The sequence below is a fragment of the Danio rerio genome, chromosome 16, assembly GCF_052040795.2.
Source record: "Danio rerio strain M-AB ecotype USA chromosome 16, GRCz13ab, whole genome shotgun sequence".
Lineage (NCBI taxonomy): Eukaryota > Metazoa > Chordata > Actinopteri > Cypriniformes > Danionidae > Danio > Danio rerio.
The window spans coordinates 3997032-4024572 of NC_141036.1; the positions used below are offsets into that span (position 1 = coordinate 3997032).

The following is a 27541-nucleotide window of genomic DNA, read 5'->3' on the forward strand; positions in this document are numbered from 1 at the left end:
ATTACAAGCCTTTGAGTTGATATAACAGCAAACGCCTGTGTGTCTGCTTGGTGCTTGTGTGTGTGTTAGTGCGCGCGCGCGTATGAGAGAGAGAGAGATTTGTCTGTGTGTGTGTGCTTGGTGCTGTGTGTGTGTGTGTTTATACAGACAGCATAGCTGGGGGATTTTCGGTTTTGTTCTCCCCCGCTCTTTAGCGGGATCGGGCGCGGCGGGCAGAAAACGGGGCGGGTCGGGCAGCGGGACAATAAATTCTTAATATAAGCGGGAGCGGTAAGGTTTGGGTTAAAACCTGGCGGGTGCGGGCGGGAGCGGGATTCAAAATTTAGTCCCGCGCAGATCTCTACACCACAGTCCAAACACATGCGGTACAGGTGAATTTGATGAGCTAAACTGGCTGTAGTGTATGTGTGTGATTGAAAGAGTGTATGGGTTTTTTTTCAATGTTGGGTTGTAGCTGAAATGGCATCCGCTGCATAAAACATATGCTGAATAAGTTGGCGGTTCATTCCGCAGTGGCTAACCCAGAATAATAAAGGGACTACATACATATAAATATATTAACTTTTTAAGTAACATGCCCAACACTGCTCATAAATGTTTGACAGCATTTGAGGGCGAGTAAATGGTTATTACATTTTTTTATTTGGGTGGGTGCACTATCCCTTTAAGACACCAATATGCAATCATTTAAGAGTGCATATTGGTACACTGGTAGATTGGTTAAGGGTACACGGGTGTACTTTACATCCAAAAGTACTTCCCCAGTCATGGCTTCTGTACCTTTTTATATGTGAGTGTAGAGAAGCAGTCCAGTAATTGTTCACGTGAGGATGTATTTAGGGTTGAATAGCGCTCAAAAAAGTTCTTTGATCTTGCCCTTCAGATGACTGGGCAGCCACACAGAGCGCTGCAGAGAGCCAATGCTAAAGAGATGACCTAGATGCTAAAAAAAGCAAAGGTGCTCGTCGACTGTCAGTCTGAATTTAATGCTCAGTTAGACCGTGCTTTGAGACTCGCTGCTGATTTGTATTGCCATGAAAGTTTGAGTCCATTATGTTAATAGCGAGTTACAAAAGTACCCCGGGCTATGCAACTAATTGACGATTTTAACATTAGCATCCCTTTGGGCTAATTTAGCTTTCTTTTTAGGGTTGGGATTACACACACGAAAAATACTGTAAATCATGAGGTTTCTAGAAGAACATTCTCTGATTGTTGGTGTGGAAAATTAATATAGTACAAATGTATAATATATAGTTTAGGAATAAAACACTGGGGCGGCATGGTGGCTTAGTGGTAAGCAACTGACAGCAAGATAGTTGCTGGCTTGAGTCCCGGCTGAGCCAGTTGGCATTTCTGTGTAGAGTTTGCATGTTCTCCTCGTGTTGGCGTGGGTTTCCTCAGGTGAATTGAATAAACTAAATTGGCCTTAGTGTTTAATTGTGTGTGAATGAGAGAGTGTATGGGTGTTTTTTAGTTCTGGGTTGCAGCTGGAAAGGCATCCGCTGCATGAAAAATATGCTGAAATAGTGGGCAGTTCATTCCTCTGTGGTGATCTATCTATCATCTACCTTCCAACTTACCTACCTTTCTGTCTGTATGTCTGTCTGTCTGTACTGTATATCTATCAATCTACCCACAGTACCTATCTATCTATCTATCTATCTATCTATCTATCTATCTATCTATCTATCTATCTATCTATCTATCTATCTATCTATCTATCTATCTATCTATCTATCTATCTATCTATCTATCTATCTATCTTCCTACTTACCTACCTTTCTGTCTGTCTGTCTGTCTGTCTGTCTGTCTATCCACAGTATCTATCTATCTATCTATCTATCTATCTATCTATCTATCTATCTATCTATCTATCTATCTATCTATCTATCTATCTATCTATCTATCTATCTTCCTACTTACCTACCTTTCTGTCTGTATGTCTGTCTGTCTGTCTGTCTGTCTGTCTGTCTAGCTAGCTAGCCAGCTAGCTACCAAGTAATTTACAAATGATGTACCATAATAAAAGTCCTCTGAGATAATAGCATTGTGTTCTGCAATGAACAATTAAAAAATCATAATTTGTGTGAAAAGGTTTTTAAAACTGTCACTAGCAGTAATTTCAGTTGAAAAACTGCATTGAATTGCATGCATAAAGTAGGTCCAATGTTTGAGTTTTGCAAAACTGTAAGTTTAAATATTTTAAAGGGGACCTCTGATGCAAAAATCACTTTTATAAAGGGTTTAATCAAAGTCACGTGGCAACAGTCTGTGAATTTAATGCGCTTGTAATGGTAAACATTTAAAAATGTATTTTGTTATAATCACAATTCATAAAAAACAGTCTAGAGAAACACTTTGATTGACATTCTCTCTTTGTATGTGTTATCAGAGGGGTAAAGCCCCACCCACTAGTGACCATCTCTCCCTCATTAACATAGGACGCTATGCTTACACACAGACATTTGTGGCTCCGCCCACTTTTGACAAGAGCACAATCTCATTTGAATTTAAAGCGACAGTCAACAAAATGGCACAATTAGGATCAAAGCCTAAAAGGGGCAGTTTCAAAGAGTTCTAACACATCATTTGTGTCGTATTTTAGGCTGAAACTTCACATATACACACATCAGAGACATCTTGTAAAAAGGTTTAAATGAAGAGGCTTTGCTTTTATTTACTCATCACATATATGCAAAGTTGATTCAGCTTGTAAAATCTTAGTGGCCAGTGGCGGTTACTGCGGTACTACACCACACACCAAAACACGTCCAGTCAAATAGCAGCCTTTACACCCCTGACACCCCTGATATGCTTTGAATATACACTGCAGGTTGATTTAATTTTCTTGACATTGCAAAAACATGTGCTACAGGAGGAAACCCTTCGGTACGGCAGCCAATTCTGTGACAGGGATGAAGTGAGCTAAGGCCTTTCAAAGAGGCATACGCCATCTCCATTGCAAATGAGCGAAGAAGCCAGTTGGCTGCGCGGCACTTTGTGCATCTCAAATGAATAAATGACAAAAGCTTGTATTCTGCCAGTTGCTAAATGCACATGTTCACGCTCTCAACTTTTGTGCCTTTAAACTAAAAAAAGTACATTTTTAGAATGAATTATGTGAACAATATGTGTATATAAATATATAGTTGAAGTCAAAATTATTAGCCCCCTGAATTATTAGGCTTTTTTATTTTTTTCCTTAATTTCTGTTTAATGGAAAAAAATTGTCAACACATTTCTAAACATAATAGTTTTAATAACTCATTTCTGATAACTGATTTAATTTAATATTGCCATGATGATAGTAAATAATATTAGACTAGATATTTTTCAAAACACTTCTATACAGCTTAAAGTAACATTTAAAGGCTTAACTAGGTTAACTAGGCAGGTTAGGGTAATAAGGCAAGTTATTGTATACGGATGGTTTGTTCTGTATCAACGGGTGGGGGGTGGGGGGGCTTAAATGGGCTAATAATTTTGTCCTTAAAATGGCTTTAAAGAAATTAAAAACAAATAAGAAATAAAACTAAATAAAACAAATAAGACTTTCTCCAGAAAAAAAAAATAGATTATTAGACATACTGTGAAAATTCCATTGCTCTGTTAAACATCATTTGGAAAATATTTTTAAAAAATAAAATACAATTCAAAGGGGAGCTAATAATAATTTTGACTTCAACTGTATATATATATATATATATATATATATATATATATATATATATATATATATATATAGAGAGAGAGAGAGAGAGAGAGAGAGAGAGAGAGAGAGAGACAGACAGACAGACAGACAGACAGACAGACAGACAGACAGACAGACAGACAGACAGACAGACAGACAGACAGACAGACAGATAGATAGATAGATAGATAGATAGATACATAGATAGATAGATAGATAGATAGATGAAGTCAGAATTATTAGCCCCCTTACATTTTTTGTTCTTTTTTAAATATTTTCCAAATGATGTTTAACAGAGCAAGGAAATTTTCACAATATGTCTGTTAATATTTTTCTTCTCGAAAAAGTCTTATTTGTTTTAATTTAGCTAGAATAAAAGCAGTTTTTAATTTTTTAAATACCATTTTAGGGACATATTATTAGCCCCTTTAAGCTAAATTTTTTTTCAATAGTCTACAGAACAAACCATATTTATACAATAACTTGCCTAATTACCCTAACCTGCCTAGTTAACCTAATTAACCCAGTTAAGCCTTTAAATGTCACTTTTAGCTGTTTAGAAGTGTCTTGAAAAATGTCAAGTAAAATATTGTTTACTGTCATCATGGCAAAGATAAAATAAATCAGTTTTTAGAAATGAGTTGAAAAAATCTTCTTTCTGTTAAACAGAAATTGGGAGAAAAATAAACAGAGGGGCTAATAATTGAGGGGGGCTAATAATTCTGACGTCAACTGTATACCAAAAGATAAATGATAAATGAACCAAACACAATATGTGATGCTACAAATCACATTAGACAGTGCTGCATCCGAAATAAAATGAGCAGTGGGCAAGCATATAGCATTAACATTCAGTGCAGACATTGCAATCCCTTTCTCCTGCAGCAGATCTTTGTTTCTGGAATTACTGCAGCTGTTTTGACCCCTTTAAACATTTTATGAGCTCTTTGCGAGTTGGTAAAAATACAAATATGTACACGCATATAATGAATGTGTGCTCCCAGCATTGTTTGAGATGCTCAGTAAGTTCCATCAAATAGTCAGGGGTGCTTTTCATGAACAACATCGTAACTCAATGCTTAACTACCACAGGAAAACGCATCCTTGCAGGAACTAAAAGTGAGTCATGACTGTTTTATTTGACGCACAAAACATTGCTTTAAAAGTAAAAGGTTTACTCGCTTTTTAAAGTAAAATCAACTATTTGTTTTAAAAATAATGAATTTACTTTTTTTTTTTAATGTAGAGTCAAGTAATCGCTTGAAAAGCAATAGGTTAAAAGCGACAGGTGCACTAATTTTTTTAAAGGTTTCGGACACCCTGGAGTCTTATCACTTTCCTATTTGACATACAACGCACAATTACTGATAGGAAAGACATCCCGTCCTACTCATAATTCTCATTTATATAGCCGTATGTGCCTATCAAATATCTATAATATGCTGTGATATCACCTGGTTCGTGGGATCAATTTGTTTTCTCAGTACAATTGATCCGCTCCAGAGTTTGTTTCAATCGTGCCGAGACCACCTCATTCAGGCGATCTCGGACAGATTGATTTGGCACAGATCCAAGGGTGATTGTTGGATTCACATATGTCTAACGAACTGCACAAACTAGGAAAAGGTGACAGATACCAAAACAAAAGTCTCGGTGTGAAAGCACCCTTAAAGGTGCAGTAGGTGATCTTCCAAAATGCTAACCTGCTTAGCAAATTATCTTTGGACGTCGAGGAGGGACTGTTTCAAAGCCATTCAACCGCGACACGGCAGTTCATGTCATTCGCCAGTTAGAAATGTAGCTAGTGTTTGGCCGGCGGCGTGCAGCAATTACACTTATTACTAAGCCACACTTACATGCTATTTCAGAGGGAATATTCAGAGTAGCATGCTAAACATTATAGGGTGGCTGTCATTGTTAAAAAATTACCCAAAGCGAATATAAAAGCAACTTCAGCTCAGTAAAGCAGGCTAGGCGGACAAGCGCTATTTACTGGTGTTTTGTTGTTAAACTAAATATAAATCTACATTATCGATGCTGTCAAAGGTGTCTTAAGAAACTGAAATAAGTCATATCAATCTTTCACCGGAAGATTTCAGTGGCTGAGCAACACTTCTGTGCATATAACCCATTCATAACCCAACAAAATTTACATCAGCTCTGCGTGACTAAAATAGTTTTAAAACAGAACATTACCTGTCTAACAGAAATACTTCAGCCATAGTGTCGTCCTTTTTCCAGCGTCCTAAGGTAACTCCGATGTTGATTCAGGATTTTAACAAGTTTCGACTCAGCATTTGATTTTACCGCGACTGTGATTGTCTTTTGTGCACATGTCATGAACGTGCGGCGCTCATGCAAGCGTGCACTCGCTAATGGTGGATATGTGTGGACAGAGATGCGCAGAAGTCCAAATCTATATTCGTGACAGACAGTTTGAGCTACTTATTGGAATCATAGGAGATGTCGGCCCGACAATATTTAATTGGATAAACTTTTTTTTAGTTTTATGTCTTACCCAGAATATAAAAATACATAAAAACACATTTAGATCATTTACTGTAATCATTACTATTGGACTGTGAGGAGACTTTCAACCAGCACAACAACAAATGTTTCTGAAGACAATCACCTACAGCACCTTTAATCGCATCTTTGGATGGAAACATAGCTAAACAAGCTAAACATACACTCAAAAAGTGTTTGCTGTTCGTTCAGTCCTGATTTTTTTGGGTGACAACTCAATTGTTTTGTGTTCAATCCACTGAAATTTGTATATCCTACACTGAAAAAAGTGTTGCATGTAAAACTGTTGCAAACAATTTGTGTTGAATTTAAACAAACAAATTAAGTTTAATAATGTTCAACTTAATTTGTTTGTTTAAATTCAGCCCAAATAAATTGTTTACAACCACTTAACGTAAAAAATTGAGCAAATCCAAGGAATCATCTTTGAATAATTTTTTTCAGTGTAATAAGCTAAGTTAATTCCTTCATGTTGTCCCAACACAAATTGATTGAGTGGAACCCAGCATTTTTAACAGTGTTCATTTATTTTATAAAGTACCTTTATTAATCAGGGCTCACCACAGCGGAATGAACCACCAACTTATCCAGCATATGTCACATACAGCGATCATGCTACCCACTGCGCTACCGTGATGCCTTTTTAACAGTGTACTATTCACATAATACAATTCCTCTGTACTGGGTTGCAACTGAAAGAGCATCCACTGTGTAAAACGTGTGCTGGAATAGTTGGCGGTGCTTTCCCCTGTGGCCACCGCAGATAAATCAGAGACTAAGCCCAAGGAAAATGAATGAATGAATAAATGATGATAATAATAATAATAATAATAATAATAATAATAATAATAATAATAATCATAATCATAATAATAATAATAATAATAATAATAATAATAATAATAGGGGCAGCACCGTGGCACAGTGGGTAGCACGGTTGCCTCACAGCAAGAAGGTCACTGGTTCGATCCCCGGCAGGGCCAGTTGGTATTTCTGTGTGGAGTTTGCATGTTCCCACCACATTCGCGTAGGTTTCCTCCGGGTGCTCCGGTTTCCCCCACAGTCCTAACCAGCCTGATCTCACGAGGAAACGTAAGTATTTTACGTTTTTTCAGGTTAGTGGCTAATTTGTAAGAATTTGTACGAGTTTAGTCATATGTAAATGTACGATTTTAAAAAGTAGGCGTGGCACTCAACACCACCCCTAACCCCAACCGTCATTGGGTGATGGGCAAATCGTACTAAATTGTATGAATTAGATTATACGAATTAGCCACAAAATCAAAAAGTTACGAATTGGCGTGTGATTGCGTTGGTCCTAACACATGCTCTATAGGGGAATTGGATAAACTAAATTGGTCGTTTGGGTTGTTTCTAGTGTTAGGTTGTGGCTGAGGCGTTCGCTGTGTGAAACATATACTGGATAAGTTGGTGGTTCATTCTGCTGTGGCGACCCCTGATTAATAAGGGACAAAGTCAAAAAGAAAATGAATGAATGATAATGATGATGATGATAATAATAATAATAATATTAATAATAATAATGTGAATTAACATAAAGAAACGTCAAATGTCTACAAGCTGTGTGTCTGATCTAAGCGTTCCCGATCCCTGGCTTCCCATTTCTCTTCACATTACAGCGGGTGAATTGTCTGTGGGCACTAAGTAAGAAGAAGTTCACGGCGAGCGATAGGAGTTAGCGAACATGCTGACCAGCACTTTCTGCACTGTCAGAACCAATCAGTGTCTGTGCAGTTAATGGAGAACACAAAACCTGTTTAAAAGCTACATTTACCACTTGGCTGATTCCATTACATTGTGTAATTTCCAGGTGTCACATTTCCCCTCCACATGTCTGTCTCAATGCTCCCCCAAGCAGACCCTGATTAGTTAGACTCTACTGACTTCCCAAATCCGCCTGAACCTCAGCGGGAGAAACCCACCGGCAATCCTGGAGAGCAGATGAAAAAGCCCTGTTTTCTCTCACATCGACTGTTGTTTGATACACATTTCTTGATGCAGGAATGGAGAACTGATATTCTATTTTTTGTCTGTGGTATTGGACATATTAGAATTGTTGGCTGTCATTATTTATTATCTTCCCTGTATATTTTTCCCACAATTTATTTTTATATTTTGTTATAATTTAATTTATTTGTTTTTATTTATATTTATTTACTTTTTTATTTATGGAAGGGCATCTGCTGTGTTCCTTCTAGAACAGAGCGACTAATTAAAAGCAAATTGTATGTGAATCATACTGTCAGGGCAATAAATAAATAAATAAATAAAGAGGTAAATAAGTAAATAAATAAATAAATCTATTAACTATAAAATTAATATTTTTAAACAGGAATTTAAGACCGTTTTATATTTGTGACAGGGCCAGTGAAATTGTTTACAAGGCAAATAAAAAAAATAATAACCTATAAAAAAAATTTATTTATTTATTTATTTATTTATTATTTGTTTGTTTGTTTGTTTATGTATTTATTTATTTATTTATTCATTCATTCATTCATTCATTTATTTATTTATTTATTTATTTATTTATTTATTTATTTATTTATTTATTTATTTATTTATTTATTTATTTATTATTTGTTTGTTTGTTTATGTCTTTATTTATTTATTTATTCATTCATTCACTTATTTATATTTATTTATTTATTTATAATTATTTTTATATGGATCGAACTTAAACAAACAAATTAAATGTAGTAATAAATTAAATTAAATTAAATTTGTTTGAATTCAGCCCATGTTGGCGTGTAGTGACACGGTGGATCAGTGGTTAGCACTGTCGCCTCACAGAAAGACGGTCGCTGGTTTAAGTCCCGGCTGGGCCAGTTGGCATTTCTGTGTGGAGTTTGCATATTCTCCCCGTGTTGACGTGGGTTTCCTCCGGGTGCTCCAGTTTCCAAACACATGCGCTATAGCTGAACTGGATTAACTAAATTGGGCGTGAACTAAATTGTATGAGTGTGTTCGTAAATGTAGTGTGAATAAATGCTTCCCAGTACTGGGTTGTGGGCATCCGCTGTGTAAAACAAATGCCAGAATAGTTGATGAGTCATTCTGCTGTGGTGACCCCTGATAAATAAGGGACTAAAATAAATTCTATTTAACACCAGTATTTCCATTAACACCATTAAAAACCTCACTTTAACCCCTCTAACCTTAACCAAACCCTTAATCGTACACCTAACCATCCATAAAACCCCATTAGCATTGAAATAAAATTAAAAAGTAACCAATAAAACGTCTTGTACTGTAGATATCATCTGTCAGTACACAGTAATTAAGGCTGCTTAATATAAAGTGTGCCCAGAGTTTCACTGAAATGGATGAGATTAATGGCTCTGCTTGATTATTTTAAAAGAGAAATAAACCCCGGGATCAATAAGGTTAAATCTCTTCAGAGGTCTCGGTCCTGCGGGTCAAACGGCTGCTCTTTATTTGTACCGAAGGTCTTGATGGCCAGGCCATGAGGCATCCCACAAATCAAACAATCCAGTTGATTGTATCCTTACAGAGAATTGATTTCCATCCAGCCTTCGCTGATTAAACCCTAAAAATGCTCCCCTGTCTCTGAAAGCGAAGGGACTGTAGTGAAATCAGTGAATGAAGCACATTCTGCATTGTGTTTCTTCTGCTCACCTAAACAGATGGTGCTGATTCTTCATCTGAAATACAGATTTTTGTTGCTGATGCGGCACAAGCATGACAGAATGTCAAATGTCTCTGGACGGTTTCTTTAAGTAGTAGAGCGTGACCGTGAAACGCTGCTGCTGAGGGGATGAAAATGCATTCAGGCTGCTGTTGTTGTTCTTAATTAATCATTAGTTGTGTTGTGTGATTGAGTGTGATTATGATGTTGAGGATCTGAGATTTAGTTCACACATTTTGTTGTACCGAAGCTTTTTTTTTTTTAGATGCAGATGATAGAAGTTTGTTTGTGTGTTTGTTTATTTATTTATTTATTTATTTATTTATTTATTTATTTATTTATTTATTTATTTTATTTTAGTTTTTTAATATAAATTTGTGTTGTGTATTATGGTACAAAAGTAAAACATATTTATTTTTTACAGTATAATAAAACATTATTATAGACTTTTTGAGCATACGAGACTTGTTTCAAATGGTCTACATTTTTACCCAGAGGAATAGGCATATCCATTTTTAGATGCATATGCTAGATTTATTTATTTACTTGTTTGTTTGTTTGTTTGTTTGTTTGTTTGTTTGTTTGTTTGTTTGTTTGTATTTATTTATTCAATTATTATTTTTTTGTGTACTAAATTATTATAATCTAATAAATGCAGATTTTTTGAGCATGAGAAACTTGTTTCAAATGTACAAATTATTTAATAAATAATAATAATTAATTATAATAAATATTTCTAAACTTTTGACCCTTTAGCATTAAAAATAAAATAAACCGTTGAACCTTTAGCAAAAATTAAATTATACAAAATATAATAAAACCATTTTTTATTTAATAAAATTAAATAAACTTTTGAACCTTTAGAATAAAATAAAATACAATAACTTTTGACCCTTTAGCATAAAATAACATATTTTTTAATTAAATAAAATAAACTTCTGACCCTTTAGAATAAAATTAACTTTTGACCCTTTAAATTAAAATAAAAAAATAAATAAAGTGAAATAAAATAAAACTAAACTAAATAAAATAAAATATACTTTTGACACTTTAGCTAAATTAAATAAAAAAATAAAAAAATAATAGCTTAAGTTCATCTTGACGTAAGACTTTTATTTTAACTTAAATCTCTCTATAGAAGAAACATGTGAGATCACACAGACTTTTATTGGAGGAGAAAGCATAGTGTCCTGCCAAAATAATAATAATAATAGCACATAAATGCAATAAGAAAACAATGACTTTTATATCTGGTTTGTGACAAAAAACAGCAATATACCAGTTGTAAAATGCAACTCTTATTGTGTACGCTATGCAACAAGGTTGATTCCAGTGGTCATAAATTATACAGCTCAAAAATTATAGTTCAAAATGCTATAAAAAATACAAAGTGTAGCACTTACTGCTTCTTAAAGTGCAGTGGCTGGGTCTCAAAATCACTGCTATTTAGATCATTTGAATATGACTGTGTACGCACTATACTTGCACACATTACTGTCCAAACAGCTTCCAAAAGTTGGCTTTGCGTGATTTTGCCCTTTAAGATGTACTGTATTAACTCTAGCATGCATTCTCAACAGATCTGCGAGCTGAGAATAGTAGCTCATCAATGCTCAGGGCAGGCAGCTAATGGCCGCATGGATTTTACTATGGGTAATCATTGATATTGAACACTGTGATCCACGACATTCCCAGCTGGAGCCGCGTGCACACAAGGCCAATTAAGCACAGAGCACAAAGAAACAGAGAGGAAATCTAACAGTAGAGGAGCTGATGATAGTGTTTGACCAACCTTATTTATTTATTTATCTATGTATTTATCTATGTATTTATTTATTTATTTATTTATTTATTTATTTATTTATTTATTTATTTATTTATTTATCTATGTATTTGTTTATTTATCTATGTATTTATTTATTTATCTATCTATCTATCTATCTATCTATCTATCTACACTGTTAGACATTTCAAAGGGTTTTTACAGTAACTTACTGGCAACACTGTTGCCAGTAAGTTACTGTATTTTAGATTTACAGTATACAACTGTAAATCCGTTTACAGCATGTTACCGTAGTGTCTGAAAATGGTTAACTACTGTAAAAACCTAAGTTAACAGTTAGCTACTGTAAACCTTTTAATTTTGTCCTAAATATTTTATAATATAATTTTATTAATATTATTTTAATACTATAGACCTAAAAAAGACACAATTACAAAATATTAACAAAATAAACACTCTTTATTTAAAACATTGGAGATGCTTAAAACAAGCTTAAAAATGTGTAAAAACATTACATTTCAATCATTCAAAATATTTTATTTTGAGAAAAAAAACATTGAAAATGACAAAGCACATTAACATACATGTACAAAACTAATTTAAGTGTCTGACCTGCATATTGTTGAGAAAAAAAACCCCAATTGTACTAAGTACTACTGACATTAAACCAGACACAATTACAAAATATTCCATTCTTTAAAACATTAATAATGCTTAAAGCATTTAAGGAAAATGTGTGCAAATTACATTAAGCAATAAAATCAACACATTAAAAATAAATAAATCACACAAAGCACTAGAACATACATGTACAATAAAAATTTAAACTTCTGAATTGCATATTGTTGGAAAAATAAATATTTGTAACTATTAGCCGACTCAGAAACAACCCAACTTTAAAATATTACTGATTCTGGTGTCAAATGCTCAACAAGGTCTGAATTTACATGTTCAAATGCAATTCATCTTTATTTCTATTGCACTTTTACAATGTAGATCAATGATGTCAAAGCAGCTTAACATAGAAGTTCTTGTAAATTGAAGCTGCTTCAGTCCAGTTTTTAGAATTGAAGCAGTAAATGTCACTGCTGAAAGTTCAAACACTGAAGAGCAAATCCACCGATCCACCAATCGTAGCCAAGCCATCCAGTGGCGACAGTGACATGGAACAAACTTCACCAACTGAGGAAAGTGTAGAATAAAAGCCCTTGAGAGATACCAGGCTCAGTTGGGCACGACCAGTTCTCCTCTAGCCAAACTTGTGCAAGGCCGCAGTATAGGCACCGGAGGCTTGAAAGTTTACCAGCGGGTGGTCAGGCTGGCCCATTGGATCAATGCGGAAACTCATTGATCACGTGTGTCTTTTAGGATTCACTCCTCCATGACCACCACAGCATCTGGTCAGGATTTGGCCCAGTCCAGGATTATGAAGAACTCTGGATAAGGACAAACAGACTAACATAAGCATAGAAGAAGCTTGTTTAAAAAAAATAAATCATATACTGGTTAATTATTTTGAAGCATGGCACCTGGGTTGGGCTAGTTTTCAGCTGGTACTGAGCAACTGGCTCCTGCTCATAACCTGCTCACTACCATGTTAAAAAGATAACTAACCAGAATGTCCTGTTTATTTTTTTCCCTAACAAGGTTTTACAAAAACATTGAAGCATTTGTGATGGGTTGATTCACAGCAGGACAGATTAGACTATTTGTTTTATGTATTCCTAATAAACTAAAACTGACTGAATACTGATACAATTATTGAGAGTGTCTCACCTAATCCAAGTTCTCAGTTAGCTGGTGAAAGAATGATAACTCACTGTTGTTCATGGTTGTCATTCTCTTCACTACTTCTCCTGCTATCTTCTGGCTCACTCTGGTTGTTGCTGTGCATTTTGTTTCATCCTCTGGAATTATTTATACAAAATTTTTTATTATTTTATTTATTACAAAATATTTAGGCAACATGAAATGGGGAAAAAGACATTTAATACATAGACAAATGCATGTATCCCAATACTAATTATTGTATTTTGAAAAGTCTGACCCATGACAGACCTCAATCTGCTCAAAAATATTATAAACAAAGATGAAAAAAACCCTACTAAATGGTTTAATAAAAAAGGGAAAAAGATTTTTTATTTAGCTAGCAACTAAACATGTGACACATTTTGTATTAAAAGTAATGTTACTATATTGAGAAACAAATAGATGTAAAGTACTTACTGTTGTATGAGGTCCAGTTTGCACAGGCAGGCTCCCAGTATTCTATATTGAGACCATAAAAAAGCCAAAAATACAGATAAGAATACCATGCTACAATCCACAACCTCCACACAACTTTTTTTTTTTATTTGTTTACCTTGGTTGCTTACTGGTCTTGCTTATTTTTTAAGCATAAGCTGTGCTGATCAAGATGTTCCTCCGAAATGCTGTTTGTTTCTTCAGACAAAACCTGCTGCTGTGCCAGTGCCATATCTAAACAGAAAAAAATATAATGGTAACAATTATGTTAAACCAAATGTCAAGAGTTGTGATAAAAAAATAATTAGCAAACAATAAATAGCAAAAAGGTGGTTATTAGCATAATGCATAGAGGTAAAGTTGGTTTTATATTAGCAGATTCAGACTTCCCCCTTAATAATTTAATTTCATAAAAGTATTATTTGCAAACTCTAAATAGCGAAATCATTTTAGCAGCTAATGACTATCAAAGTACAACATGCTCACGGTCAAATAAACAGTGTTAATGTTGATTTCAATTCATACTGGCATGCTAATTCTGATCGAATATTCAAAGTAACATGGTAAACAGTATAGAGTCTTCTAAATGAACGAATGTGCGAATATAAAACCAACTTTACCTCTATGCATATTGTATAAATTTACGTTAACGTTCTTATAGGTTAGGTCGCGATGTTATTTTCTCAAGCTAACATTATAAGTTACTCTAAACCAGAGAAAAATCAGTTCACAACAGCTAATATATATAGTATAAATCAATATAAGTTAAATGTTGCACGTTAAAATGAGTTTGAGTCCAATTCAGTATAAACTTAGCTCAGTTTAGCTAACAGTTAACATTACCATTTTAAGATCGCTTCAGCCAATGTTGCCGAGCAAACAAATGCTAATAGAGGTGCTCAAATCAATGTCGAGTGTTGTCAGCACAGACAGACGCGCTTTTACCTGGATTATTTGATGGTCTTTCATTCATATTCTTCTGGGGGAAAACACTCTCTGCCGGACCGTTGTCTCGTGCTAAGTGTCCTCCAAAACTGTCTGCATACCTCTGGTTCCCTCCTAAACCAAAACCCGCTGCAACACCGGTTCCTATGTAAATAAATAAAAATATATGACGAGAACAATGGCTAATAGTCATAAACAGTCTTATTTAAAGTAATAGTAGTGCTAATGTAATAAATTAAATAAAGGTAACATCTTAATAGATTATATATTTCTCAAATGGCCGAAATAACGCCAAGCCAGAGAAAATAATAATAGCCAACTTTATACTTTACTTTGTTCTATTCTCGTCCACAAAACATTCTGTAAAATGAAACACTGCCTCAGCTTACCAGAGTAAAGTTTGTTAAATCCAGTATGTTCTTCAGGCACACTAATAAATTGTCCTCCAGAATTGCTCCAGGGTCCTCAGGCAAAATGTGGTGCAGAGTAGTCGAATCGCCGCAAGGTGGCGTTGAAGCAGTTGTGGAAAATACAGTATAATACACGAATTTTTACAAATACAGTACATCGCTGTATATGTTGTTCGACGTCACACTAAATTCCCATAATGCAACGGTAAATACAGTTATTTACCGTAAAAGGAATTTGCAGTATTACACTGGGTGAAATACAGTAAATAACTGTGTAATTTACAGAAATGTCTAACAGTGTATCTATCTATCTATCTATCTATCTATCTATCTATCTATCTATCTATCTATCTATCTATCTATCTATCTATCTATTTATTTATTTATTTATTTATTTATTTATTTATCTATGTATTTATTTATTTATTTATTTATGTATTTATTTATTTATTTATTTATTTATTTATGTAAATAAATGAATCGACACTCAATTCATTAGTTAACACGTCTTAAGTGTTAATCACATTAAGTTTACAATTTAACACTACTAAAATTTGAGAGTCACAAACATTTCCTGCTCACTCTAATTAAGATTTCCCAAACATTAAACGATAAAAAAATATCTTATAAAAATACTATTAATACGTGGTGCATTTTCTTTGTCAAGAATAAATATTAAAATGATAAAATACATAATATGCATTATTTCCAAAAATTGATATATTCATGACAATATACACAAAAAAAATCATGTATAAAAGTTAACATGAGTAAAATAGTTCAGTATTTTACTGTTGTCTACTCAAGTGTGTTTTAAAATTTAACACTTTGATATTATTATTATTATTATTATTATTATTATTATTATTATTATTATTATTATTATTATTATTATTATTATTATTATTAGGGCGACGCAGTGGCGCAGTAGGTAGTGCTGTCGCCTCACAGCAAGAAGGTCGCTGGTTCGAGCCTCAGCTGGGTCAGTTGGCGTTTCTGTGAGGAGTCTGCATGTTCTCCCCACGTTCGCGTGGGTTTCCTCCGGGTGCTCCGGTTTCCGCCACAGTCCTAAGACATGCGGTACAGGTGAATTGGGTAAGCTAAATTGTCCATATATGAGTTTCAATGAGAGTGTATGGATGTTTCCTAAAGATGGATAATGCGCTGGATAAGTTGGTGGTTCATTCCACTGTGGCAACGCCAGATTAATAAAGGGACTGAGCCGAAAGGAAAATGAAATAATGAATTTAATATAATAATAATAATAATAATAATAATAATAATAATAATAATAGTAATAATAATAATTATTATTATTATTATTATTATTATTATTATTATTATTTTAATCCATGTGAACTTTACAATTCATGGCTGAATCATGAAGTATATATTTTTTCATATAAAGACAAATAAAATCAAAGACATTTATACACAGACAACAAATGCGCATTCAAAGCAATTACTCATACTTCTTTTCCCACATAGATTTACCCATTACAGAGTTTATTTCAGTGAACATGTACTAATTTAAAGCTCGACAAAGAACCCACCAAATTGAAATGCACATCAGCTATTGATTAATTATAAAACAGGCCGCAGCGGCACCTCAGCATCTGTCTGTAATTATACGTGTTGAATTTGACTGACAGACCAGAGCTAGTTAGAGGTTACTGAAGTATAGCAGCACTTTTAACTTTGTCTTTCTCATTGTAGTTCCTGTGGCTGGTGATGTGAGCTTCACGCTCTTTACATCTGTCTCTTTTAACAGACAGAGAAGGGTGGCACATATACTGATCCCCCAACTCAGGGGATGATTCGCATTGAGAAGCAGAAAACCTCCTTAAAGGGATAGCTCACACAAAATGTACAGAATATTTACCCTCCTTCACGTGGTTCCAAACCTGAATGAGTTTCTTTCTTCTGTTGAACACAAAAGAAGATATTCTGAAGAATGCTGAGTTATAGGGCTGCACGATATTGAACAAATCTGACATTGCAATATTTTGTTTTACTGCGATATGCATTGTGATATAGATCTATTTTCCTCAGATGATTTGAATAGCCTTATTTGGGAAAATTTTCATTAATTAGATCGACTGAATTGATTAAGTTTTTTTTTATGCTGTGCATCTGCAAAAAATATAATCAATTACAATATATACAAAACGACAAGGCAAAAATTTAAGTTTTCTTGGGAGTCTAAAAGTAAGGAACTAAGGAAATTGAACAGTCAAACATAAAATAACACGTTAATCAATGTATAAAAATTTTTATACAATACTATTTAATAATATGGTCCCACTTTATATTAAGTGGCCTTAACTAATATGTACTTACAAAGGAACTAATAGTTTGTTACAATGTACTTATTGTGTAAATACATGTATTTACTATGTACTTATGCTTGATTAAATACATATATGTAATTACATCTGTAACTAACTTTTGTAATTACATTTGTAAATACACTATTGACCATCCCTTACACCTTAACCCACCCTTAAACCTACCCACGCCACCAAACCTGTTCATAACCCAACCTCTATCCCAACTCAAAAGCACCACAAGTGTTCTCAAATACATTATAAACACAGTAAATACATTGGATTTATTTTTTGATGTAAGTACATAGTAGTTAGGGACACTTAATATAAAGTGGGACCAATAATATATTTAATCTTTAATAAATAGTCTAATCCTGTGATGTGACTATTGCAGACATAACACACATTGTGATATCGAAGCTCAAACGCTATATTGGTCAGCCCTACGGAGTAACCATGTATTTCCATAGTAGGGAAAACAAATACTGTGGAAGTCAATAGTTACAGGTTTCACACATTTTTCAAAATATCTTCTTTTTTGTTTAACGGAAAAAAATTGGTAAAGGTTTGAAATTAGTGAAGGGTGAGTAAATTAAGATTGTTCTTTCCTTTCATTATGTAATGTTTTTATTTGTTCAATATACCAAAGGCTGATTCACACTGAGAAACAGAAAACCTCCTTAAAGGGATGCTCACTCAAATAAATAGCATTTACTGAATATTTACTCTCCTTCAAATGGTTCTAAACTTTTAGAAGATTCATTCACACAAAAAAAAAAGAAAAAAAAGATAATCTGAAGAAAGATAAGTAACCATTGATTTCCATACAAGGGAAGAACAAATACTATGGAAGTCAATGGCTACAGGTTTCCAACATTTTTCCAAATATCTATTTTTTTTATAGAAAAAAGAAACCCGTAAAGGTTTGAAAAGAGTAAAGTGTGAGTAAATGACAATAGAATTTTAGTGTTTGGGCGAGTAATCCCTTTAGCTTCATTCTTTCATTAACATTTTTTGTTTTTCAATATACCGGAGGCTGATTCACTTTGAGAAACAGTAAACCCCCTCAAAGAGATTGTTCACTCAAAAAAAAGATGGGTCCCACTTTAACTAATATGGCCTTAGCTAATATGTACTTACACAGGAATTAATAGTTACAATGTACTTATTGTGTAAATACATGTATTTACTGTGTACTTATGCTTTATTAAATACCTGTATGTAATTACATCTATAATTAACTTTTGTAATTACATTTGTAAATACACTGTTGACCATCCCTTACACCTTAACCCACCCTTAAACCTACCCATACTACCAAACCTGTCCATAACCCAACCTCTATCCCAACTCAAAAGCACCACAAGTGTTCTCAAATACATTATAAACACAGTAAGTACATTGTATTTCTTTTTTGATGTAAGTACATAGTAGTTAAGGACACTTAATATAAAGTGGGACCAAAAAATTAAATACTCAATATTTACTTATATAAAGAAGATATTCTAAAAAGGTGATTAACCATTTACTTACATAGTAGGAAAAAATAGCATGGAAATAAATGGTTACAGGTTTCCAACATTTTTCAAAATATCTTATTTTTTTCTTTTTAAAAAAGAAAGAAACTTGTAAAGGTTTGAATCAAAGGGTAAGTAAATACTGCAATGACAAAGTTTTGATTTTTGGGTAAACTGTGCTTTAAGGTTCAGTCTTTTCTTTCATTATGTAACGTTTTTGGTTTTCAATATAGCAGAGGCTCACTCACATTAAGAAACAGAAAAACACCTTAAAGAGATTGTTCACAATTTTTTTTAAATACTCAGAATTTACTTATTTAAAGAAAATGTTGATTAACCATTCACTTCCATAGTAAGAAATACACATTATATAGAGGTCAATGGCAAGAGGTATTCAACATTTTTCAAAATATCTCATTTTGTGTTTTACAAAATAAAAAAATTCATAAAGGTATTAATTGAGTCAAGGGTGAGTAAATGCCACATTTTGGGGGCGAGCAATCCCTTTAGGTTCATTCCTTTCTTTCATTATGTAATGTTTTGTTTTTCAACATAACCAGAAGCTGATTTACATTGAGAAACAGAAAACATCCTTAAAGGGATAGTTCACTCTAAACAAAATTTGCTGGGGGGCGATGCAGTGGCGCAGTAGGTAGTGCTGTGCCTCACAGCAAGAAGGTCGCTGGGTCGCTCCTCTGCTCAGTTGGCGTTTCTGTGTGGAGTTTGTATGTTCTCCCTGTGGGTTTCCTCCGGGTGCTCCGGTTTCCCCCAAAGTCCAAAGACATGCTGTACAGGTGAATTGGGTAGGCTAAATTGTCCGTAGTGTATGAGTGTATGTGAATGAGTGTTTGTGGATGTTTCCCAGGGATGGGTTGCAGCTGGAAGGGCATCCGCTGCGTAAAAACGTGCTGGATAAGTTGGCGGTTCATTCCGCAGTGGCGACCCAGATTAATAAATGGACTAAGCTGTCAAGAAAATGAATGAATGAATGAATAAGGAGCGCTGGAAACCTGTAACCATTGACTTTCATAATAAGAAAAGCAAACACTATAGAAGTCATTGGTTACAGGTTTCCAATATTTTTCAAATATCTTTTTTTTATGTTTAGCAAAATAAAGAAATTCATAAAGGTTTTAAATGAGTAAAGGATGAGTAAATGACACATTTTTGGACGAGCTATTCCTTTAGCTAAGATAAATAAAGAATGAGCATCAGAGAAACGTGCATGGGGACTTTTGCGAGCGCATCTCCTCTGATGCAAATTGCAGGTCAAACAGGCTGATTTGCAGGTCGACCCTTCCCTCCCTGACTGACACCCAAAGCGGACTGCTGGGAAAAGTATATTAAACATACTCAACAGGCCCCCGGCGGTCCCCTTCCTTTTATTTGTAGTTCAAATGCTGCCAGCCTGAAAATGTCCATCACAGGCTAATTAGCCCTTCAGAGACCAACAATCAACTTCTATGGGACATTAAAGAAATCATTACACACATGACAGCTTCTTTGTGTTTTGAATGTCACGTGAATAAAAAAAAAATGTGTAAAATCATTTAGAAAAATATAGAAAGGAGTATATGCTGACACGTTTATTGACCACATAGTGTTTTTGATTGTTATTATTTTGCAATTGGCCAGTTTTACAAGTCATCTAGATTAAAATTTTGAGTTTTGTCATTTTTTTAAATCCATTCAGCAGATTTCCTGGTCTGGCGGAAACACTTTTAGCTTAGCTTAGCATAGATCATAGGATTTTTTATTTTATTTTTTAAGAATATATGCTTCTTTTTTAAATTCATTTGCTACACTTTATTTATTTGGTTTTATTAAAAATTAATTAATTAATTAATTCATTCATTCATATATTCATTCATTTATTAATTTTATTTGGTTTTATTTTATATATATATATATATATATATATATATATATATACATATATATATATATATGTATTTATTCATTCATCCAAATACACGTTCAGGCTTGAACCTGCAACCCAACGGCCTTCTAGCTGTGAGGCGACAGCACTACCTACTGCGCCACTTTGTCACCCTCACACACATACACTATGGCCAATTTCATTCATTCATTCATTCATTTTCTTGTCGGCTTAGTCCCTTTATTAATCCGGGGTCGCCACAGCGGAATAAACCGCCAACTTATCCAACAAGATTTTATGCAGCAGATGCCCTTACAGCCGCAACCCATCTCTGGGAAACATCCACACACACATTCATACACTAAGGACATTTATATTTCGATTTACCCTACCCCATTCACCTGGTCCACATGTCTTTGGACTGTGGGGGAAACCGGAGCACCTGGAGGAAACGCACACGGATGCAGGGAGAACATGCAAACTCCACACAGAAACGCCAACTGAGCCGAGGCTCGAACCAGCGACCTTCTTGCTGTGAGGCGACAGCACTACCTACTGTGCCACTGCTTCGCCCTATGGCCAGTTTAGCTTACCGAATTCACCTATATAGTCTCTTTGGACTTGTGGGGAGACCGTGAGACACCCACGCCAACACGGGGAGAATCTTACAGGTAGTCATTGCTCCTAACATGAATAATTAATGTTAATTACACAATGTAATACCCCTTTCTCTACACAGTCAATGATTTGGTAATGGTTTTCAGAACCGCCCCAGTCACAATATCTTTGTTTTTGAGAGTGCACTTTACTGTAGATTTCACTTTGAAACCTTTAAAACAGATGCAGGAAGCAAGGTAATGCAAAATGCATCTCGGCGTACACTTATTGTCGATGAGCCGGAGCTGAAATTTGACTCATGTTTTGCATTGAACGCAAACAGCACTGCCGCCCTGAGGGTTGAACTCATTGAAGAACCGCTGGCATTCATCCTCCACTGGGAACACCGCTGGACACTGCCCCAAAAGCTCGATTTACATTGACAAAGTATGATAAATGACCGGAGTCTGCCATCCTCGAGCTACTTTCGCTCTTGTAAATACAGCCAAACAACAGAGGCTCCTCTTAATGGCATTTATTGCCTTATAGCGCTTATATCTGAGTGAATGCATACCCAGCGGGCTGAAATGAATATTCATATGCACTGAGAGCACATATTCATCACTGAATGTGTAAGTTGGCATGTATCTCTGCTGCCCCCTAATTGAATCAGTTGGCCTTGGTGCAACATTACGGTAAAGTCTAGAAGGGATACAGCTGTGGATACATTATTTTAGTGACATTGTACAACAGTAACTTGTGTTTTTATATTACAGTGAGGGGTAGGTTTAGGTTTGGGGTAGGGGTAGATGTTAATAAAATACATTAATGGGTCATTTAATGAATAATATAAATAATTCTCATAATAAATACTGTTTTTATAGTACTGTGAGGGTTAGGATTAGGGTTAAGGTAGGGGGTAGACATTAATAAAATATAATTAATGGGTCATTTAATAAAAATTCATGCTATAATTACTGTTTTTGCATTATTGTAACTCTTGGGTTTAGGTTGGGGTAGAGGTAGATGTTAATAAAATACAATTAATATGTTGTTTAATAAATAAAATAATAATAGTTATATTTACAGTTTTTATATTACTGTGAGGGTTGGGTCTAGGGTTAAGACAGGAGTAGATATTAACAAAATGCAATTAATGGATAATTTAATAAACAATTCTCATTATAAATATTTTTTTATATCACTGTGAGTCTTGGGTTTAGGGTTAGGCTAGAGGTAGACGTTAATACAACACAATTAATGGATAATTTAATAAACATTCTCATTATAACTACTGTTTTTGCATTACTGTAACTCTTGGGTTTAAGTTGGGGTAGAGGTAGATGTTAATAAAATACAATAATATGTTGTTTAATAAATAAAATAATAATAGTTATATTTACAGTTTTTATATTACTGTGAGGGTTGGGTCTAGGGTTAAGACAGGAGTCGATATTAACAAAATGCAATTAATGGATAATTTAATAAACAATTCTCATTATAAATATTTTTTTATATCACTGTGAGTCTTGGATTTAGGGTTAGGCTAGAGGTAGACGTTAATACAACACAATTAATGGATAATTTAATAAACAATTCTCATTATAACTACTGTTTTTACATTACTGTGAGTCTTGAGTTTAGGGTTAGAGTAAGGGTAAATGTTAATCAAATATAATTAATGGGTCATTTAATAAGACATGTAAATATTATTATTATAATTACAGTTTTGATATTATTGTGAGGTTTAGGGTTAAGCTTGGGTATTAGTAAAATGCAATTAATGGTAATTTAATAAATAATATAAACAATTATTGTTATAATGACACTTTTTATATAACTGAGGGGTAGGGTTAAGGTAAGGGTTTATGTTAGTAAAATGCAATTAATGGGTAATTTAATAAATAATACTCAATATAATGACTGTTTTTACATTACTGTGAGTCTTTTGTTTAGGGTTGGGGTAGGGGTGGACATTATTAAAAGTAAATTAAAAGTAAATTAGTAAAATGCAATTAATGGTAATTTAATAAATAATATAAACAATTATCGTTATAATGACACTTTTTATATACCTGTGAGGGGTAGGTTTAGGGTTAAGGTATAAGGGTTTACGTTAATAAAGTGCAATTAATGGGTTATTTAATAAATAATACTCAATATAATGAATGTTTTTACATTACTTTGAGTCTTGTGTTAGGATTGTAGTAGGGCTAAAATATGAATAATGGGTAATTTAATAAATAATTCTTGTTATAATTATTGTTTTTACATTACTTTGAGTTTTGGGTTTAGGGTTGGAGCAAGCGTAAACGTTAATCAAATATAATTAATGGGTAATTTAATAAGAAATGTAAATATTATTATAATTACAGTTTTTATATTATTGTGAAAGGTAGGTTTAAGGTTAAGCTTGGGTATTAGTAAAATGCAATTAATGGGTAATTTGATAAATAATATAAGTGATTCTCATTATAATTACGCTTTTTATATTACTGTGAGGGGTAAGTTTAGGGTTAAGTTAGCGGTAGATGTTAATAAAACAATTATTGGGTCATTTAATAAATAATTCTTGTTATAATTACTGTTTTTACATTACTGTGAGTCTTGGGTTTAGGGGGTGGAGTAAGGGTAAATGTTAATAAAATATAAATAATGTAATTTAATAAATAATATAAATAATTATTGTTATAATGACACATTTTATATTATTGTGAGGGGTAGGTTTAGGGTTAAGGTAAGGGTTTACGTTAATAAAATGCAATTAATGGGTTATTTAACAAAGTATACTCATTATAATAACTGTTTTTATATTACTGTGAGTCTTGTGTTTAGGATTGTGGTAGGGTTAGGCATTAATAAAATACGAATAATGGGTAATTTAATAAATAACCTAAACAATTCTCATTATAATTACTGTTTTACATTATTGTGAGTCTTAGGTTTAGGGTTGGGGTAGTCGTCCAAACCCTGCTATTTTTGCAGAGCTTCTTCTGTTTCTGTATTTGGGCTTCCCAAAGGACACTACACAAAGAGAGAAGTGCTTACAGTTTAATTTTAATGATGTTCCAGATCATTATAATAAATAGATAGCTTTTGACAAAGGACAGCTTCAAGAATCTCTCTCACTTCAGTGCTTGATTCAATTAAAACACCTCCAACCGCCAAAGAAGTGGATTGTGAGCCACAACCTGCAAGTATTTCTAGCGTTAATGGTATGTTGTAGCAAAGACGTAAACAAGGATGTAAACAATGTGAAATGCTGTTTGGCACCGCTAACAATTTAGCTCCATATTCATATTCATCAGTAAAAACCGCTGTAAACAGCCACAATTTTCAGCAGCGCTGCAGTGTCTCTCTATGCATTCTACATCTCAAATAACAAACTCGCTAAAGATATGACATGGTTTTATATTACTTACACATGCTTATAACCCGAATATATGTTAAAGACACTTGACAGATTTTTATTTAAAGAGCAAGATGGTATGAGATGGTGAGCTCAGGCATGTGCTCTTCATTTTCTGTCTGATTCAGGCAGCTAACGCTACTAAAATCTTGACTGTTTACACAGAGCTAACGTGCGTGCTTGTAGGGGCGGGGCGTGGTGCTGATCCGCGAATCACAGCACATGTTATGTTAAGCCTAGCTCACACTACAGGATTTTAAACATCAGCAGATCGCTGGGCCGTTCACACTACATGACCTGACTTTGTGTCTTTTAATCTCTGTGGTGTTCACACTACGCAACACTCCGTGAACAATCCACAAGAGGGGGGTCACACACTACATGATCTGACAACATCTCATTCCCCATCAGCTCATTCAAGCTACCAAACCACAGCCAATGAAAATTTGAGGGAGGAGTCGTCAGAAAAAGCTGAACACTATTGGCTGCTTGTGTGCTGATGACATCACTGACAGCGTTTCAAGCTTTGGAGAAAGCATTTAAAAACATCGTCAAATCAGCTGATTTATGAGCGCATTAATCACTCATCTGCAAGGTTTAAGTGGATAGATACACAGAGAGTTTTTAATTTTTGTAATTTTATAACTCTTTGAAATAAAACTAACATATTTATAACAACCTGCCGTTTTCTAACTATCAGTGTATTTCTTTCTGACATTGTTATTTTTTTTATTACAAAACAGTAAAGAACTGAGCATTTCTGCCTTAAATTACCATATTGGTCAAAATGACTGCATGCATGTCTGATACTTTTCACTGTGACTTTAAATATGTGTGCATTTTCTTGCCTGGCAACTTCCTGCTAACATAAACAAAACTTTCTGATGGCAAAAACATCAATTTACTTCAGATATCTTTCAAAACAGCATATTCTGTGGTGTGAAAGAGCTCCTGTTTGAAAGTGAAAATGAAAGCCAAGACCTTTAAGTGTTTTAGTATCTTAACTACATATTTATAGGCTGTATTACCAAAAAAATATTATATTTTTAGGGTAATGTGTCATTAAATATGATGCCAAACATTCAAAGCTTAATTTTAATATCTCAATAATAGCTTTGAATGTAAATATGTTGTGACAATATGGCGTTCCATATGAGAACGGTCAGAATGAGCAGTATGGTAAGTCTAATAGTTACAGAGTTCTAGTTTCACTGTTAATATAGCCTCCTCTCATGTCTGTACTAACGCAGAATGAAGCGAGTGCACCGATGCCCATTCTGACCAATCACAGATGTTTCTGCTGAGCTCCTGAACACACAGCCATTCAGCTCATGCTGATCTGCTCTCTCATTGGCTGTAGCTCGTCACTACATCTGACCACACGTGGGGTTGAGTCGGCCGACTGCTCTGGAATATTTAGCATGCTGAATGCTGGATTTCCTTCTGCGAGGTGTCGGCGACGCGTCAGCGAGCCTCGTTGATGCGTTGCTCAGTAGTTCACACATAAAGAGCGGCGAGCGCCGAGCACACGCAGATTTCTTCCCGATCACAGCCCGATCTGTCGGCGAGCTCGTTAACTTCCAAATCGGGCTCAAATCAGGCTTAAAATCCTCTTGTGTGAACTAGGCATTAGCTGACCAATCATAGCCTCTTGAAGACGGCCTTTCAGAGGAACAAGGAAACATGACAGTGGTTTTCATGTAAGCTGATTAGTTGTATTGAAATCAAAGTATAAATTTGACTTGCATCTTATAAACACAACCAAGCCTTAAAAATTCACTGTGGATCACCCCTTTAATGTGTCAGTCTGAGGCCTGATAGCTATATACGGCACTCCGGCTAATGGCGGCCCAGTGATTGACAGGTCAGTGGGCGTCAGACTCCGCCCCCAGTTCAAACTTCAGATGTAGTGGAAAGCGGCTCTGGCAGACGGTCTGACACCCCGCGTGCCGCAGGCTTCCCTGTCGCTCCAGCTCAAACCTTATTCACCCCATTCATCAAGCTAACGGTGCACAGGTGGTTAGGCAGGCAATTTCCATTTCCAAAAGCTGCATGTTTTTCAACGCGGTAAACACCCCTTCACGAAGCACAAGTTCTCGATGCCGCCTCCGTCGCCGGTTTCTCTCCCTGACACAGGCCTCTCTGAAGTCTCTGGCAGACGTTCAGCCGGCGCGTGGCTCACAAATCCGTATTACAAATCAGAGCAGGATAAAGACGGACTATTTTTAGAGCGCACAAGGGTTTGCTTTCTCTTTGATTGGAGCGTTTGGAGACATCTCGTGCGGAGATGATGGTATCGCGTTCCTCGCTGATCAGGAATCTGTCATCGTTTTCAGCTCTGGAGCAGATATTTGTCTCTTATACCTTCGCTTTCAGGGTTTTAAAAGAAAGTTTGGTTCAGCTTCGCTAAATGAAGCCTGCTCTGGGCTCTGTAATTAAATCAATAGTGAGACACGAGGAGGCCTGTAAGGGCCGTAACCTTTGCTTCGTTAAAGGCTTAGCCAATTAAGCGCAGCGATTATGCATGCGGGAGCACAGAG

The 27541-nt window shown here is 34.7% G+C and overlaps 1 long non-coding RNA gene across 1 annotated transcript; it reads right to left on the reverse strand.

Moving 5' to 3' along the window:
• Positions 1-12113: 12113 nt before the first annotated feature.
• Positions 12114-15383, reverse strand: LOC137487870 (uncharacterized). Its single transcript, XR_015510818.1, has 6 exons — positions 15252-15383; positions 14863-15006; positions 14036-14151; positions 13900-13941; positions 13494-13580; positions 12114-13109 (listed from the first exon to the last, which is right to left on the reverse strand). It is a non-coding gene; the product is annotated as an uncharacterized LOC137487870 (long non-coding RNA).
• Positions 15384-27541: the final 12158 nt, after the last annotated feature.